Below are 19694 nucleotides of genomic sequence, written 5' to 3'. Positions count from 1 at the left end.
TCTCTCATACATGATGGAAGCCCAGGGGATTCCCAAATTGGGGCGAAATTAGAGTAGTAGGAGAACCCCAGTCTTTTTCTGATGATAAGCCAAGTCTTAGACCATGATTGTAGTATTTTAAGTTTAATTTTGGCTTGCAAATATAAACATAAATCCGTCCACTGGTAGGTTTGCCCCAGTTAGCATGGCTCTGTACATCGTCCCATTAGAAAGATTGGTTGGTGTTTTTAAAAGCATCCTAGAGTGTGTCATCTGGAAGGCCCATGCATAGTATAGTAGGTCTGGCAAAGAGAGGCCTCCCTTCTCTCTTCTCCTCCTCAGCTTTTTCCACGCGAGTCTGGTGGATTTATAATTCCAAATAAAGGAGTTAATTTCTCGTTGGCATTTTTCAATCATTTTAAGATCAAACGCCAAGGGAATAGCGTTGAAGGCGAAAATACATTTTGGAAGGATACACATTTTAACTAAATTAATTCGACCCGTTATAGAGAGAGGCAAGTGTGTCCAAGATCTCAACAACTTTTTGCTCTCACTATGTATTCTGCCCAGGTTGGTTTGACCAATGTTACCCACTTCTTGGGTTACTCGTATCCCAAGGTAACGCATGGAAGTTGAGACTTTTATCCCCAAGTGTAGATCTGGTATATTCCATGTCAATATTTCGGTTTTACTCGAGTTGATGTCGTAGCCCAAGATATGCCCAAATTCCTCTGCTCGCTGGATGACTACCGGGAGTGTCGTTATTGTATCAGATGTAAAGATCAAAATGTCGTCGCGTATAGTGCCACCCGCCTTTCCCACTCCCCGAAACTGAATGATGGAATATTGGCCTCATTTCTTTTATATGCCATTTTGTTGGCCAGAAGGCAAATCTGTTTGCATTGGGTAGAGAAAACAGCCCCATTACACTCTGGATGGCTCACGTCTCTATACGAAACATCTAAAGCAGACCTCAACAGATCATGCAGTAAACGCAACCTGGCTTTTTGGGATTTGTTGACCAAGTGGAGATAGACTGCGTTTTTTTTTTTTCTCCGGGTCCTATGATTATGCCATAAACACTCCTTGGACTGGGTCTAGCCTCGACACGATATTGGTCCTACAGGTTGAAACATACCTAGATGGAGTCAGCTTAAACTCCTCAAGCTTTTGGGATTTCTCTTCCACCTTTAAAACAACTCGAGTCCCGGCACAGGAGAGAGGGAAGGAAAAGCACTCTGGCTCCGCTCCAAAGTGAAGGACTCGCTAGGTGGTTGGTATCTCCTATATTGAGGGTAAGGCAAATGAGGACAAAAAAAAAAGACGAGTGTCTGCGTAGTTTTCGCTGCTCTAAATGTTTTTCTTAATTTGAGACAGAAATAATTCCTTAAATTAATGGACTAACCTGTATCTAAATCATGTTTCCAATCCAGCTCTACCTTAATTTTATCTCTAGAGACATAAGCAAGGGTATATGGTATAGGTGGATGCTTTCGGACATGTGCTGATAAAAGTACAAGTGTATTAGTAATAGAAGCAGAAGAAATAGGAGTAGGGTTAGATTGATCAAAACAAGATCCAGAGCATTTTGCAATAAATGGCACTTATTCTGAAAGGAGAGGGGGAAATTAAGTAAAGAGCGAGCATGTGGAAAAGGTATAACCTTGTTATTGTGAAATAACTGGTTCACCGATATTAGACCTTTTTGTCTCCATGCTTTACAATAGATGGACTTACCCTTGATCGTTATGCGTTTGTTGTGCCATATGGTGGATTTCACGAATGTTTTGATATCCATGAACTTATCGAATAAGATTGCATCTAATAATTTAATTGCGTGTGTTTAACAATGGGAGTGGATAACTGTTGTGGTTTCCAAGCAAATGAAAGATATTTTTAAAAGAAAAAGGATTAAGTTACGATTGTTCAAGCATGACCCAAAGTTGTGAATCTGGTAAGGGTCCCAATAACCACCTAGAGGATTGACGCAGTATGAGTGCTTTGTGATAATTAGGAAAGTCAGGAAAATTGACTCGTCCTTCTTGTTCTGAACATGTGAGTTTTGATAATGACATACAGGCTTTTTTATTATTCCAGAGAAAGGAGGATAACAAGGAATTAATTTTCATAAAAAAGCTTAGGTATAGCAGCTGGTATGTTAGAAATAGTATACAGAACTATAGGGGATGACATCATCTTGATAGTTTTGAATCACCCACACCAAGAAAGGTAAAGAGGGTGCCATTTATCTATCAAAGCAGATATTTTTGAGGAGCATTTATCTATATTAAAGGAAATCAACAATTTGATTGATGAAGTGAAGTACATATCTAGAAATTGTATATTTTGGGATCTATTTAAAATTGGATATTTTAAAATAGTCTTTAAAAGTAAATTTAGTTATGGGTCATATCTCACATTTGTCACTATTTAATCTATAGCCAGAGATAGAGGAGTAAGCTGCTACTTCTTGTAGGAATGTAGGAAGGAAGGAATGTGGTTTTGAGAGAAATAATAAAATATCATCTGCGTAAGCCACCAATTTAATGTGTACCTTATCTGATGCAAAGTCATAAATATCCGAGCTGTGGCGATTTCTAGATAAAAAATGTTCTAAAGCTAGATTAAAAAGAAAAGGGAATTAGGGACATCCCTGCTGAGCACCTCTTCCCAAATTAAAGTATGAAGAAGTAAGGCTCTTAGCAAAAATTGCCGCTCTAGGGTTTGAGTATAGGAGAGAAATTAAACTCACAATTTTTGGGCCAAAACCAAAATTTTCAAAAAAAGGGGTAAAAAAAGGAGTAAATATAGGATGAAGTACTAGTGAATTATTGAAAACCCATCGCCATTTTGTTCGCTAATTATGTCTAATGAGATATAAACGGGAGCATGGTCAGATATTAATATAGAGCAAATTACTTCAAATTGTATAGATTGAGATATGTTATGGGTAATATTAATATGATCAATATGTGATGATTGTGTCTAATGTGCCAGGGAAAAGAAGGTATATTCTCTTAGAGTGGGATTACATAATCCCCAAGTGTCAATAAATTTTCTTGCTGGGTAGATTGCAAAAATAATTTATGAGCTTTAGTTGGAATGAAAGAAGCCAAGCAATTGCGATAATTGAAGGGGTCTATGATTTGATTATAATCTCCCTCCAGAATGAGATTATCATGGGGATATTGTAACAATTTCTTTGTAGGGTGAGGCCAGAAAAGGGAATCACCAGTACTTGGTGCATAGATATTGAATAAGGACAGTGGAACCTTCCCAATCAGCAATTCGGTAAACAGTCATCGACCGACATTATCTTTTTCCTGAGACACACATTTTACACAAAGAGATGTGTGACATATCATGATAACACCATTCCTTTTACTATCACCTGGTGAGAAAAAGACTGCACCTAACCATGTGCTCTTCAATTTTAAGGATTCAGTCTCTGTAAGATGTGATTCTTGGACCAATGCTATGTCAGATTTCAATTTAGCTAAGTGTGTTAGAAGACACTGTCTTTTGGTCAGTGAATTTAAGCCTTGTACATTCCAAGAGATATTATTCAGTGACGTATACTATTAAAAGGGCAAAATGAAGTAAACCAGATAAAATATAGACTTGATAGAAATTAAACATCATGTATAGTAAAAAAAAACACAATGAAGAACACCATGGAAGAAGAAGAAGAAACTGGGATAGTAATAAAAAAAAGCAAGCATTGGCATAGCCAATAGGTCTCGCCTTTGGGACCTTACAAGTATTTAGTTATGCAGCACAATATCCTTGGTGCAACAACATCAACTGTTGCATGGCTAAACATTCATAAGGTCGCAAAGGCGAAACCTATTGGCTATGCCAATGCTTGTTTTCCTTCCTCCTCCACCTCTGCCCTTCAATGCCTGTTGTTTAAGGTAGATGTCACAGTTACTGGGCTCCAGAGAAAGCGCTGGTGCTAGTAGGGTAGGCGCTGTTTTCGTGTCTTCGGGGTGATACCGGAAACAGCGTGGACCAGAGAGAGAATCGCCCGAGAGAAATGCGACCTAGTTTAGAAGTTCCCTCGACACCCAAGGTATTACTTTGTGTACTGTGCTCATTTACTTTGCCAATACTTGCCCGATTTTACTTGCCAGTGAAATACGTTGTATTGTGTCATACTGGGGGAGGGCAGGGATGGCAGCAGGCTCTGAGAGATGCTGCAATGGACAATTATTATTTGGAAACTTGGCGTAGATTACAAATTCCACTACTGCATTTATAATCTCACACTCTATGAAGGACTTTCATGTAGAGAAGCAAGGAATATTCAGCACAGGTAACACAACCTTCCAAGGAGCTAACAGCCCCCTGAAACCGCGACTTTAAAAAAGGAACAAAATAATGTATGCTATGTGAATAAGTGTTATTAACTCAGCAAGCAGCTACGTTCTCCATAATTCTAAACAGCAAATACAATTTACTATTCACTTTTACACACAGTCATGACTTTAATTATGCTCTTCCTAAATGCATTCTCACAAGATGACAATTTGTAAATTCAGAGCACAATTTACTTTTTATCATTCCATTAACTGTAGCTCGCTATATTCTCACTAATATGTGCGCCAAAATTAAATAAACAAAAATATTGGGTGCATTTCCCTCGACGATATCGGTTTACCATGCCGACAAAGTGCCTTGTGTGGCATTGGAGATCGAGGCAAATGTGGAGAGGGGAAGTGGAAAACGAATGGGCAAATGGAACGAGAAAATGAACGAAGGGGAAGTTAAAGATGGAACGATGGCAACGGAAGGGGAGGGGTGCGCGCTGCTCGGAAGATGAAAGGGGAAGATGGCGGGTTTGTGAAAGACGGCTCACAAACAGCCTGGGTGTGGTATGCAGACATAGACCTCGACCCTCTTTGATGGGAACATCTGTCCAACGATTGTCTCTTGGGAATGGCATGGAAGTAGAACATCAAAGGACTGAACTGCATAGGTTGTTGAACGTCATGTTCATAATTATGTCACAGTTTATACTATTGTGTCATAACTTATCCTGCACTCCTTTCTCTACCCGCTAACCTTATGCCCCACTTATTATCCTTTAGTCTGTTAATGTGCTATAAAATGTGCCCCATTCTGCATGAATGTGTGTAAATGATTTTCAATAAAGATTATTGGGGGGGGGGTCTTGGGGGGGATTTGGGGGTGCACACAGTGACATTTTAGAATGCCGGCTCATCCCCCTTCCTAACTGGAGATCCAGACACAGTCCTGACAGGCGCGGTAACAACAGCTATTCTTCTAGCATGAATGCAAAAAATTATTTTGTCAGTACCTGGAACTCCTCGTGTTAGGGTGCTTCTTCTCATAATAAACACACGCGGGTGGAGATCCACTTGAGTGCACGCTTCAGTATAAAATGAACTCAAGATTTCCTCTTCTATCAAAGGCAAGAAGGCAGTTACCTCACAGATAGCAATGGGAACATTCCTTCCAAACTAGTGAGCTATTGCTGCACATGGTGCTTGCTGCTGAAACACACAGTGCAGGTATACAGAAATGGCAAAGTTAAAAATTAACACACTTCTTACAGAGACCTCAGGGTCCATCTGAGAGGTCCATGCATACAACTACTGGTGGAAAGGTGGAACCGCACAGGGCAGTCATTTAAATCTGCATCAAGTGCTCTTTCTGTGCATCTAAACATGCTAATCGTCCATGCGTAGGAAGCCCGCTTGCTGCTGCAAAACAAGTATCAGCAACATCAACAGGTCTTGGCTTAAGGACCTATTGACTTGGCTAATGCTAAGAAATGGCTGCGTCATTATATTATTATAATTTTTTTATTTTTTATTTAACAATCAGAGATGGGTTGGTAGACAAACAAAAATTAAAAAGCACTGTTTTATCACAAACCACGAAAGAAGCGCATGGACAGACATCAATGTGAATGGTTGAGGGTGAGAGGAGTGAGAGAACTACACCGGGGAGAGATAGCAATGCGGGCGAGAGACAGTCACACAAACAAGACATTGTTGTGCAGCCAGGGAGGGGTGCACAGAAGTGCATGGTCCAAGACTGATAGGGAGCTGGGGGGGTAAGGTAAGCATACCATAAACTAGAAAAAAAAATCCCATACAGCAAGCAGTTATAGACAAGCGCCCGCGCCTTGAGCTGAAGGTAAAAAAAGACAAGGAGAGGAGGAGGCAGCAGAGGGAGGGGAGAGAGGAGGGGGCCTGCACCTATTTCCCTTGCGGGAGCAAGCTGGAATACTCTGTTTGCAAGTTAATTACAAACAGATGGTTTTGAAAGCTCGCTCCCACAAGGGAATCACCAAACGTGCCGTCTTTGCCATTGAAAGCAATGCAACGCGTGCACATTTTGGGGCGAAAAAGCAAACCGATTACTACAGGTCTGTCCTATGCGGCGCATGCACGCTGCGTAGATGAGACCTAAAAAGGGAATAACAATTGAGAGATGAAGATAGTAGAAAAAGGAAATAAAGAGAAAATTCAGAGTAAGAAACTGTGAATGAGAAAAAAAAGAAAAACACAAAGTAGAAAACACATACCTATATAATTCCCCAAAAGTCGAGGGGTGAAACCACATAGGAGGATGGTGCATCCAAATCCCGTGGGAGGGGCACATGGACGACTGTATTTGAAAAGATGCGAGACAACAACAGATACACAAAGTAAGATACCTCAAAGAAGAAACAAAGGAAAGCGGGTTCTTTGCTAACAAGTTAACAGCAACGTTAAAATATTTACGTCAAAAAGGAAGTTGCATTATTAAGTAAGTACTCAACAATATTTGAAAAACAAGCAAATAATTTGAAAATCAGCATGCGTTTAAGAATTTTTAACCAGAATGAGAGGTTGAAGCACCAGAAGTATCCATCCTTTCTGTTTTACAAGGGTAAATAAAACTTTTCATTTAGCTGGATCCTCGTAGGTAGTCGTCTTATTTTTCTAGGTACCCTTAAATAGACAAGGGTAAAAAAGGCCATAGCGGGCATCAAGAGCCTGAAGATCCGGCCTCATATTTAGAAATTCTCTACGCCTGTCCGCCGTACTCTTGGCATAATCCTGACAAAAAAATAGAGCGTGGCCTAACCAAGAAATACGAGTTGTTATTTTGGAAGCAGAGAGAACTTCAAAAAGATCCTTATTCTCTAAGAGATACCAAATGACACCTCTTGGGCGATTTGGTCAGAAGTATTAACTTGTTGATGTCCCAGTCTATGTGCATGTTGGATGTTTAGAGTGGTACCTTCAGGTAGGTTCAGCACTTCAGGAAGGACATTTTTGAAGAAGGTGAGAGGGTCTGCGCACTCTGTGTTCTCCGTTAGACAATATATGCGAAAGTTATTTCTTCGGTTTCTGTTTTCCAATTTTCAACTTGCTTCCGCAAAGAAGAGACTTGTTATTGAAGAGTACTCCCTTTGCTGTCAGTTATACCATATGAGGAAACATTCTGTTCCACTGCCTGAAGACGCTCATCCATTTGAGACCACCTCTCAGTAAGAAATTGTAGTTTCCTGTTTGTTTCCCTCGATAAAGGGTCGCAAAGTACGAATTCCTTCAAGTAAGAGATCCAACGAGGCAGGATATGGAGATTTTGAGATTTTGCAGGAGATGCTGGGGCTTATTTCAGACGTTTAGTGGTAGCCTTTCCAGAATTTGCCGGAATAGTTGCTGGGGATGCCATAATTGATAATTTGTCATTTTTTGGTTGAGAAGATTCCATTGCGGCAAATTTTGTGAAAACAGTGGAACTCTTGATGAATCTGCACAATTGGGATAAAGTGGCAGAGCTTGGTCTTCTTATTCTTCCCATAGGCAGTGCAAGAAACTAATAAAATAAGACAAACTCTTTTGTGAGAGCAATAAGTTCTGGCAATCCTTGGAATAGAGAAAGAAATCCGGTTAAATGTGGTAGATGAGTGACAAAAAATAAGGTCTGATGTCAATTGGCTGACAGACTGCTTAGAAGTTCAGCAAAAAAACAGGCTGGATAAAAGCTCATGTAAAATTTTGGTGAACATGTACCTTTACGAAGGTTGCTGTTTTCAGGCATCTTTCCCTTAAGACAGTAATGGGTAAATTGGAGCGCGTCTCCTGAGGCGTGTATTGTGAAGATACGGAGCAACCACATTACAAAATGGTGCCTGCTCCTGAGGGCTATGGAATCAATGGAAAAAAAACACAGCTTCCTTACTTGCGGCGAGCTGTACAATTCACGAGGTGGGCATCGAGTGTTACGGCATGCCAGACCTACACTTTTGCTCAGCAGTAGGTCACAGGGACTGTGGAAAAATATTGCCAACCTACGCGGCCTCGCCATGGATCACAGAGAAGCCCCCATCTTCTTTGGGCACTAAGTCACACCCCACAAAAGGCACTTTTAGAATGCTTTATTAGGAAAGCTTAAACAAATGTTCTCAATTGTGATTCTAGTTGCTCAACCACTTATACAAAAAGTATATCCCCATAAACCACCATAGAGGTGCCTTTTTTACCCCGCCATCATTGTGTTGTGACACATTTGGACCAGTCGAGGGAAACAGATGAGATGAAAGTTGTGAATCAATGCGTTCCTTTAAGTAGGAGGAAGAATCTGCAGTAAAGCTTGTTATGATTGTCATTGGGAGCCGTTTATATCACGAACAACCAGAAACACACGTAAATGTATTTACTTTAAATCTACATCAACTCTTCTCAACAGTGACTCACCATGCTAGAACAATATATGTTGATATCCTCTACATAATATGTATGACTTTAAGATTACCTAACATAAGTTTTCAAATGACATTGGTTTTTATAGGAATGTATTTCTCAGCTAAAGAGTAAAACTAATCCCCACGATCTTAGATGGATTACCACATTCACAGATATATAAGATTTCATTTAAAAAGTCTCAGCCTTATGCTGGAAGTGGACATGGTATGAGTGTCAACGGTTGCGCTGGAGTTCACTCCATGTTGCAATCTTTTTTGACATCTTTCATGAGACTAGGCACAGTGGCTTGCTCTTTCATTTTGTCTGTACATATTTTTAAAGGAACCACACTCAAAACATTACTTTCCTATTTTAGTGCTTAAACCTACATCAGATACATGTGGGAATTACTAAAGTTTGCTTTACTCACAGGGTATCTTGTCAACCTGAAAGGTGCAATATTTTTTTATGCCAAGCAAGTCTGCTCTATACAGAGGGTAGAAGGATGTTCAATGCTTCTCAGCTCAAAATGTATGTAGAAATTGAAAAGGAATTCCAAACACTCAAATGCACCTTTTTAAATATCTACAGTTCAGGGATTTTTTTCTTTAGAAAGGCACTTTCAGTAGCCACCTGTACACGCTGCCCTTTAGAAAAGAGGACGTAGAGCTGCGGATAGATAAAAGGGAAGATGCCTTGGCCTTGAACCTAACCACCCCAGAGGTGGAGGGACCGTCCACAGGGGCAGCGTCTGTCCCTCCGTGCAAATTAGGATGTGACCGCCACCCAGGCTGTCAGATCCTGTATGTTTAATATTACGGTGGGTGCTGCTTGAAGCAGCACCCGCCGCAATTTTAATAATGCAAGCAGTGCATTTACATGCACAAAGCAGCAGGCACCACAACGGGCCCCCAAAGAATAGACCGTATGCCTTTTCGTGGCGGCATTGCCGCCGCGGAAAGGCATGTCCCAGCGCATATCCTAATATGGCTGGCGGTGTCTGTCTCGCAGCGGAAAAGCGGCGGACGGTCTACCCATCTGCCGATGACCCCCCAGCCATCCTAATCTGGCGGGGGGTCTTCCAACACAAAGCGAAGCGGTGAATCCGCATCCTACGGGCCGGCGGTGGCTTCCACCGGTCCGGAGGATGCGCATTCACCGCAATCTTAATCGGGCCCAAAGTTAGTATAACACTGTGTCATTACAATGTCATACAAAGTTACACAAAGTGGCACAAAAGGATCTGTGTGCTGCTTTGTGTCACTTTGCATCAAGAAGTTACTGGATGGTTAGAGTGCAATTATCCATAGGCTTGAAGCAAAGCTCAGTCTACTGAGCTAGCCAGACTGGCATTTTACTTCAAAAACTAACACCGACTTGAAGCATTTTCCAAGAATATGAAATGCTTGCGCATTGGTTTCATCTTCGTTTTTCTGAAAATAGGAATTGTACTGGAAGTGTATGCTTCCAGACATCTACGAGGCTGTGCATCATGCAAGACTGCATTTATAGGGCACCAGAGCAGGGGAAGACAGCAGCGTGAAACATTGTTTACAACGCACACGTTACAATGCGTGTCATTACAACAAATGTTTGACAACGCAAAATCCATTACAACGCATTCACCAAAGTAACACCCCGGCGGAGTTAGAATAGTAATTGCGTTATAATGGATTATGCGTTGTAACGACATGCGCTGTAATGGATTTTGAAATGTAAAAAATTTGCTATAATGACACGTGTTGTAACGCGTGCGTTGTAAAGTACCATATTCGACAGCAGCAGCAGGCCAATCTTAATAGATTTTTCCCTGCACTGTGTTTTGGTTGCTGCCCTGTATTCCATGAAAAAACTAGTAAATCTGCCCCAAAATGTGACAAATGGTTTACACACCCAACTGTGAGGCAGAAAATTCAAAATCCATTCACGTACGTCCATAAGTACCCACATTAAAAGACTATTGGTCCCTTGTTTTTCAATAAACAATAAATAATAAATAGCGCAAGTGCTGACCCTGACCTTCACAAATATTTTTTGGGTGCTTTAATAGGAAAATCCAATACTGCATCTCGTAATAGGTTGTCTAATCATGGCGGAAAAAAATATAAAAAATCCACATGGCCCTTTTCACAAAGGTAAATGAATATGTCTAGATTTACTTACATGTAAATGTACTCTTACACTAATCTTGAAGTGTACAATTACTCTTTGGTGTAGATTCTCATGTCTCCACCACCTTCAGTTCAAGGGTAGAGCCTTCTAAAACATAATTCATGACTGCAAAGCTGCTACTAGTAACTTTAGAACCATATTTTATTTTCCACACACTTGAACACATCTGCCAGCGGGACAGAGCTCTCTGCATGTGGAGGGAGACCTCTGCATGAAAGGAAGTAACGAGATAACATACACCTAACCCAAATCACACACAGCTAACACCAATACAGTTTCAAACACGGTAATACTGCTCACACCATAGGTTCTTTGCTATCCTGCAGCCACCAGGAATCACATTCCATTTCACTCAAATCTGAATCGGAATAGAACATTCCACTGAGAAGGACACAGCCCTTGTAGAGAGTTTGTCATCATATACTATAAAAGTCTATAAGGGCTGCCTCCATTCCTCACTAGGGCACAGAAGGCAGCCTGATGGCTGGAGGTCACTGACTCAGGGAAAGCACTGGGGAATAGGTCCTTTCTGTGGTATACATAAATAGAACAAGCATTGGCCATGCCAATCGTTCTCGGCATATTAGTGTTTTATGAAAATATGGTAGTAATGATACATAATGTTTGATACATTATTTTAAATAAACAACTGACAGTGCTTTAGTATTTTGAAGCCAAATTTTATTTTAACAACAATCGACTTTTCTTTGTTTATGTAGCAGTAAAAGGGGAAGGGGTGGCAGTACTAATGGTCAAATTGCCAAGTAAACTACAATTTAAAATAACGGATGATAGCGCATTTGATATAAATGTGTGCCTTAGAGGCACAACATTGGCAGTAGAGAAACACAGCGGAAAAGCAAGCCTTGTAGTTAACAGCAACAATACAGCCTTGTTAACGTATACATGTCATTTTATAAACCTGTGAAGTAGTTACATGTGTCTCCAAGAAGACGGATGCCAAGCTATGCTGTTACTTTGGAAGTTATTTGTTTCTTCCATGGCGTTAAAGCACACAATGTGAAGAAGACCTGTGAAGTATTTGGGTACAGCTTTAACACCAAGCCAAGCAGCAAGAGTGCATTGATGTGTTTGTATTGTAAAAGAGAAGCGCACAATGAAAATGAGGCCTGTGAAATTCTTGGCTGTGAGCTGTGATAGGTACCACAGGGTATGGGACGCCACATATAGGCAAGTCCACCTGCAGTAAAGTGGGATCCTCCTGTACAGCGGTGATTTAGTGAAGACAATGATTACAAACGCGGGTCCTACACAAACATGGTTTATAGGTAGGGCTCAATTTGAGCCAGTGATTTCCGGGTCTCGGCACTGACACTTAATTGTGAACACTAACACTGGCACTGATGACAGACTCCCACATGGTGATGCTGTCTGTGTAATTTAGGGATGGGAACAGCAGCTGTTTATTATTAAAAACGATTAATGTCTACCACACAAGCCATTCTTGAAGCTTTGGGTGCCTGGAATAGTCTAAAATGTCACACTTACAGGAGTGTTCTGATTAGTAGTTGTGTTGGTACCATTGAAGGCAGCGCTGGGAGGGGCAATGGGTAGTTAAAGCTGCAGTGACCTCCTGATGAGGGACCTGGCACTTATTTTATTACACATTAAGAACTACTTCCGGAATAAATTGTTCTTTCTTTGGAAGAACTCTGCTTTGTACTATGGGTATGGCGGGCGGGTTTTAATGGACCATAAACTGTGTTAAGAGGGAGATTCCGATAAAATGGTGTGTGCCTACCAGTTAGACTGTATTCCAGTTACATGAATAGGTGGGAGACATATTACTGTCAAACAATACTATTTCTCAAAGTTTGAATGCCAAAGTTAAAAATGTTGGAGTCAGATCATTTTAACAGTTTCCCTCTGTAGCATTTTGTAATTGTGCATGGCTGAAGGAAATGATGGATCGGGGATATTTTAAGGTAGAACCCACTGGGTCTTCCAATGTTTCTGCAATGGTACTGTTTGCACATTCCGTTCAACAGAATAGTTCTGCAAACTGTTCAATGAATAGACACACGATGCCAAGTGGAGTAGTATGTGAGGGCCTGATTACTGCACATCTCATGGTATTCTTTATTTGTAATGCTCTTGTGTGCCAGCCTCTTTGTCCTTATTTCACACTGTGCCCTCCGGTGCCCAGTGCTAAGGGCCATCCGGAGATCTTCCCACAAGTATCACCATCATTGGGCATTACGTGGGGATGAGCGCATGGCTGCGATATGTTGTTATTCTGCTTTCACACCTCAGAGCAGTTCTCTTTAGAGTTTTAGTTGCATTATTAGCAGCGTTTGTTGCCGTGGTTCACTGTTGGCTAACTAACCTCATTTGTAAACAAAAAACTGCTGATATTTTTGCTTTTATCACTTGGCTGCGTGGCACTTACAGAGTTCTCACTATTTTTACCACTGTTACTAAAAAAAAATGCTAAAGTCACCAGCAGCACAACTTTAGGTGCACGTGCGTTTATTCACACCACCATTCACATATTTACAAACATTACAGGAAACAATAGAAACTGCTCCCACAGTACAGACTTCATGGTGCAAGCCCTCGTTTTTCGTTTAACAACAAGGGGCATTCGTTCACACCTTTAAAAACATTACAGAAAACAATTAAAACAGCTCCCATACTACAGAATTCATGGCACACGCAATGGTTTTTAGAATAACAAGATGCGTGCGGATTAGTTCAATGTACCATTCACACATAAAAACATTACAAGAAATAATAGAAACTGCTCCCACGCTACACACTTCCTGGCACAAAACGTGTTCTTTCTTTTACCAACAAGGTGCATGCGCATTTTAAAAGGAAGGGAGGCGGGCAGGTCAGAGCTCGGCACAACGGTTGGAAGAGGTTTTTGCCGCTATTGAAGACGTGGGAGGGGCGTCAAATGGTCAGCCTGTTTTTGGTGGCTGGAGGGGGAGCAGATGAAGCTACAAATAAAATGAAAGCACGGGGCTTTTAAAAACGGAGCCACGCTAATGTAAATTTGAGCATTTTAAAACAAGCACCCCTGGAACTTCACTTGCACAACCAAAACAGTTCTACAGCTGCTGTGCTGAACCAAAGCACATTTACAGTCCCATGCCGCTTGACCTAAACACCTGTACAACCCTCTAAACCGCACTTTTCTAAAATTCAACAGACCCACCAGTCAGTCAGTCAGTCAGTCAATTATCTTTATTCGATTATTAAAAATCATAACAGAGCGAGCAATAATACATAACAACATTTCATTTCATCAAGACACATATGGATCAAAATCACATTTATACAAAATAAGTTATACATTAATATTAAAAAGAGTAAAATCAATAAGATATAAAAGGTAAACATTAATCTGGGTCAAGGTGCCTAATTCTAGAACGATGCTTATTTGTACGTACACCTGCAACCAAAAAACTAGCAACATGAAATGCTACTTTTAAGTTCGGAAGAAGTTGCAAGAACATCAGAGCTGGTTTTACCTGTGTAAAACCCAAATTGCACAGTATTGGCAGCAAATATATTTTCCTAATATCTTCATAATGGCCGCAGAAGAAAATAAAGTGAGTCGTGTCCTGAGTGGAAAAATTGTCGCAATCGCATGGTTCAGCATTTTCAGGTCTAGTCCACTTTTTAAAATTACCCAGAATGAAGGGGATCAAGTCCAGACGAAATCTCGTTAAAAGGAAATGATGGTATGGTTTATTTACCAGTAAAAGGTATGGTTCCATACCTGGAACAGATGTTAACATACAATGTTTCCTCACTGTAGATTTATTTAAGTCTGTGGCTTCCCTCTCCGAAACATAATAATTTATCAGGAGATTTTTAACTATTTTTATGTCTTCCTGATTTATCAATTGAGGAGAAGAAAAAAGTTTGGGTCGGCCAACTAGAGTTAACTGCGTCTGAACATATTTTAACCATGGGATAGTGTGTGCTCTATCCAGGGCTAAACAGTCTTTAAGGATGTAATGATTTAGAGTAAGCTCCTGGTTTAGCCAAACTTTCAACCATCCAATAACTGGGGCTGATTTTAAAATGTCGGTGACATAGCCCAGTCCAAGCTCTGAATGTGTTATGTATGTAGAAGTCGATTGAGGGACAGAAAGCAGAGTCCTCAAGAATTTATTTTCTACTTTCTGGATTTTATCAAATTCATGATTTGTATGCCCCCTAAATAACAGAGCCGTATTGAGCAACCAACAGACATTTAGCTTTGTAGACCTTTATAATGCTTTCCATGGGACGGGCTCCAAGCTTTCTAGCAAAACCGAGCAACCCAGCAGCCGCTTTTGCTACAGCGTTGCTTTTGGCCAAAAGCTGGGGGCCCCACGTGCCCTTTTCATCAAATGTCACTCCTAGGTAGGGAAAGGATGAAACTCTCCTAACCTCTTTCCCAGCACAGAAAAAAGTTTTAGTCTTTATTTTCCTACCTGCGGCTCCTGCTATCATTACGTGGGATTTTTCTACATTAGTTTTCATGTCCAAGGAGGACATGAAGTCCCCAAAGGATAAAAGGAGTTTATTTAATGCCACTCCAGAGCGTGCTAAGAGGACAGCATCATCCGCGTACAGGAGGACAGGTATCTTTATCTCACCTGCACGCGGAATGTCAATATGTGAAACTGCCAGGACTGCCTCGAGCTCATTTATATAAAGAGTAAAGAGGAGGGGGGCAAGGATACATCCTTGCCTAACCCCCCTCTCTGACTTAAAGTGACAAGTACATCTTCCTTCACTGGTCACTCTGACTGAGGTTTTAAGGTCTCTATGTAGCTCCGCCAAATACCTCACCAAGGGAGCATCAATGCCCATGGACAAAAGGACCCCCCACAGCTTAGCCCTGTTGACCAGATCAAAAGCTGAGGAGAGGTCCATAAAGGCCATGTACAGAGAGCCCCCCTTGGCAATTACATATTTATTTATGATCAGTTCAAGGTTTAAACACTGATCTAAAGTTCCTCTTTTGGCTCTAAAACCATATTGTGCATTTGATAGGGCACCCTTCCCTTCTAAAAGCTGGGTCAGTCTTCCTAAAAGGACTCTCCCCAAGATTTTAACACTAGAATCAATAAGGGAGATTGGCCTATAACAGGCCGGATCTGATCTTTGTCCCTTTTTAAAAATCGGTATTATGGTAGACTTAGACCAGCTAATAGGAAAAATAAAATTTCTTGTAGCGTTAAAAACATTAGTGAGAATTTTGGTACTTAAATCGGGGGCACTCTTAAAAAAATCTGCGGGAACCCCATCGGGGCCCGGTGCCTTTTTAGAGTGTGTGTCACTAATCGCTTTTTTTACCTCCTCAGTGCTAAACGGGGGGATAATAGCTACTGTAGATTGTATTTCACAGCCTGGTGTGCTATCAAGGCAGCTATAGATGTTACTGAAATGTGTAACCCACTGATCATCGGGTATGGTGCAATCTACTCTCTTTTTCTCTAAACCCACAAAAAAGGATGGTTTATTATCGCCCAAAATCTAGAACTATCCCTCTGTGTCTCGGGCGACAATAGATCGTTCCAGGCCTCATTTTTGATCTCAGATTTCCTCGTCCTGATAGCATTATTATATTTTTTCCTCAATGATGCTATCTGTTCTTTATCTCTTGGTTTGTTTTTTAGAGCCTTCAGGAGGATTGAGTGAGCCTTGGAGCAATTTGAGTCGAACCATTTTGGGCCCATATTTATATGGGGCTTTTTCTTTACGGTCAGGTCTAAATTGACCTGGCGGCAAATAACGTTAAACGCTTCTATCAAAGTGGTAACAGAGTTATTATTATCCAAGCAGATTGCGACCTCCTCCTCAACTTTAGCCAGGGAATCCTGTATAAAGGTAATTGGGGTTACTTGATCCCATTTCAGTCTACGATTCTGATCTCCCAGCACTAGATCGGTCACACATAAAGCTTCAATTTCTCTTTTCCCTAACACTCCGAGATACAATCTCTAAAATTACTGGGTTATGGTCACTAAAAACTGAAGTTTCTACCTTGTAATTAAACACTTCAGACAAGATACCAAATGATAAAAAAATATAGTCCACAATTGTGCCGGTGTTGTTACCCACATATGTTGGTAGCTTTAAGCATGTGTTACTACTATAAAATTCATAAAGATTAAAAGTTGCTAAGAGTGATTCCAAAGCCTCTCCACGTGATGAGTGTTCAAAATGCGGGGTGGAAAGGTAAGGGGGAAAATCATCATATTCCACACGGCAATCCATGTTGCATGGGTGAATATTATAGTCTCCCATGAGAATCACGTCAAAACCATGAACACTATTCTCACTGTGGATGGACAGGAAATCCTCTAAAGTTACCAAATGCTCGTTCAAGATTTGACTGACAGGCGAATTATAAAAATTTACAAATAGTATAGACTGTGAGTTTTGTGTGGTTAATTCAACCGCTAAGATATTTGTTGAGTTGGTTTTAATCTGTCTTGGCTTTCCTTGAATATCTAAGGAAATATATATGGCCAAGCCCCCCTTTGCCCTTCCAGAATTGCTAGGTACTGCAGGTACAAAGAAGTGGGAAAAGCCGTCTAGAACAAGTCTGTCTGACGTTTCTTGAAAGGCAAGAATGTCGTTGGATCTGACTATCTCCAACCAGTTCTTATCGTCGAATTTAGATTTGATTCCGGCGACATTCCAGCTCATGATTCTGCAGGGCCTGGTGCCTATGAGTTTTGGATCTAAATTCCCGGAGGCATACAATGGACCCTCATCGTTTGTATCTTTCCTAAGAGAGAGTCAATCGTTTTGATCCATGAAGGATAATGGGGCATAGCGATTGAATAATTGAAGGGGTTCTACGAAAGAATTTTGCTGTGGTAGAAGGGGATAATGAGACATTGCATTATGTCTTATATCTTGCACCCTTCTAGGATTAGAGTCCCAAAATCTATCCCACCCTGGCGCAGGAGTCCTTGGATGAGTGACGTTCTGTTGCTCCCCATAGAAAAACTTCAAGGTTAGACGCACCCTTGACAACACACTACGGAGCGATCAATGACGACACCCCCAATAGTAACGGAAGGAATAATCAAACAGGGGTTACAAATGAAAGGGATACTGAGAAAAGAACAGATCCAATAAAAAGAAGAACAAAATACAAGCTCCGGAACAATAGATCTGCCTACCCTAAGAAATCACACCAGAACAGGAAAGATTTTATTATGCTCCAGAATCTGGTAAACAAGATGGCACAAATCACTATAAATACCTCACAGACAATGGTTAAAATTGAGGAGACAATGATGAGCATTCACTCCAAGGTCACGCACATCCAAAACGTGATACACCGCTCACAAAGAAAGAGTAACGAAACGATCTGGCAGTTGAAACACAATGACAACAGACCGAATAGGGCAAAACCTTTATCAAAGGAGGAAACTCTGGCCTTAACACGATCGTATGGAATACCGGAACATGAGAGAGAGGAAAGAATCGAAACAGTACCACTTGACTCAAACAGAGCAACGAGAAAGAAGGATAGAACATCTAACCCTCATAATCTACGACAGGTACAATTAACAGCCACAGAGAATAGGAATGGAGACCTCAGCAACATAGAGAAACCATTGACATGTCTACTACTCAATTGTCGGTCGGCAACAAAACATGCGTCGGATATAGCTGACCTCATCATCAACAAGGATATTGATGTAGCAGTCCTTACTGAAACATGGCTTACGGAATCCTCATCCCCGATCATGGATCTCCTAGTACCACCCCAATTCAACATTCTGAGACTCGATAGACCCATAAAGTTAGGAGGAGGCATAGCCTGCATTCACAGATCCGATATTGAGGTCAAACAAATCCAAGCTGACCCCTTAGAATCAAGCGAATACCTAGGTCTTAATCTCAGAACAACTACCAAACAAAGATTTAACCTCCATTCTTTTTATCATCCACCAGGAGACAGCGAAAAGTTTACAGAGGAGCTAATGGAGATCATAACGACCAACTCTAATGACGGCGTCAATAATATATTTCTTGGCGACTTCAACTTACACTGGGAAGACCACAACGACAAACTGGTCAAATCGCTGAAAGATTTCCTTGCTGAACTGAACCTTACTCAACTATGCACACAACCCACACATTCGAAAGGAGCGACATTAGACTGGGTTATTGCGCGAAACAAAGATACAACAATCCTCGCTATAACACCGTGCGACTGGTCGGATCATCATGCCATAACTTTCTCGATACCTATAATGGTAAAAGGCACAACCAGACAACCCCTCAAGACCAAAAAATGGGTTAGAGACACAAGAGATGCAAACTTAGAGCTACTAGTGGAAAGCTGTGTAAGAGATCTAAAACCTCATAACAACCTGCAGAACGTAAACGAACTGACCGAACATTATATAACAACGGTCGAAAATATTGTCAATAACACCATGCCACTAAAACTGAAAAATATCTCGGAGAAGACAAAAAATCCATGGTTTAATGAATCGCTAAATGAAGAAAGACGTAAATTGAGAATGGCCGAAAGGAAATGGAGACAACACCCTTCATCCCCAGAGCTGAAAGCACTCAGAAATATCAGAGGCCAATACAATAAAATGATCATCAAATCAAAACAGGAATTCATTCGGTCTGAACTGGACAGTGCTAAAAACAGACCACGAAAGCTCTTTGAAATCCTAAAGCAACAATCAAACAAATTAGCCAAATCTGCCCATGAGAACTCAAAAACACCCTTAACTTGTGAAGAATTCTCTACATTTTTCACAGAAAAGGCGAAATCACTAGAAGTAGAGCTCAAGGACGCCGTGACAAACACTCCCACTGAACAAATAC

This window comes from Lissotriton helveticus, chromosome 1_1 (assembly GCF_964261635.1).
Source record: "Lissotriton helveticus chromosome 1_1, aLisHel1.1, whole genome shotgun sequence".
In the NCBI taxonomy this organism is placed as follows: domain Eukaryota; kingdom Metazoa; phylum Chordata; class Amphibia; order Caudata; family Salamandridae; genus Lissotriton; species Lissotriton helveticus.
Note: the sequence above shows the minus strand (reverse complement) of the source record.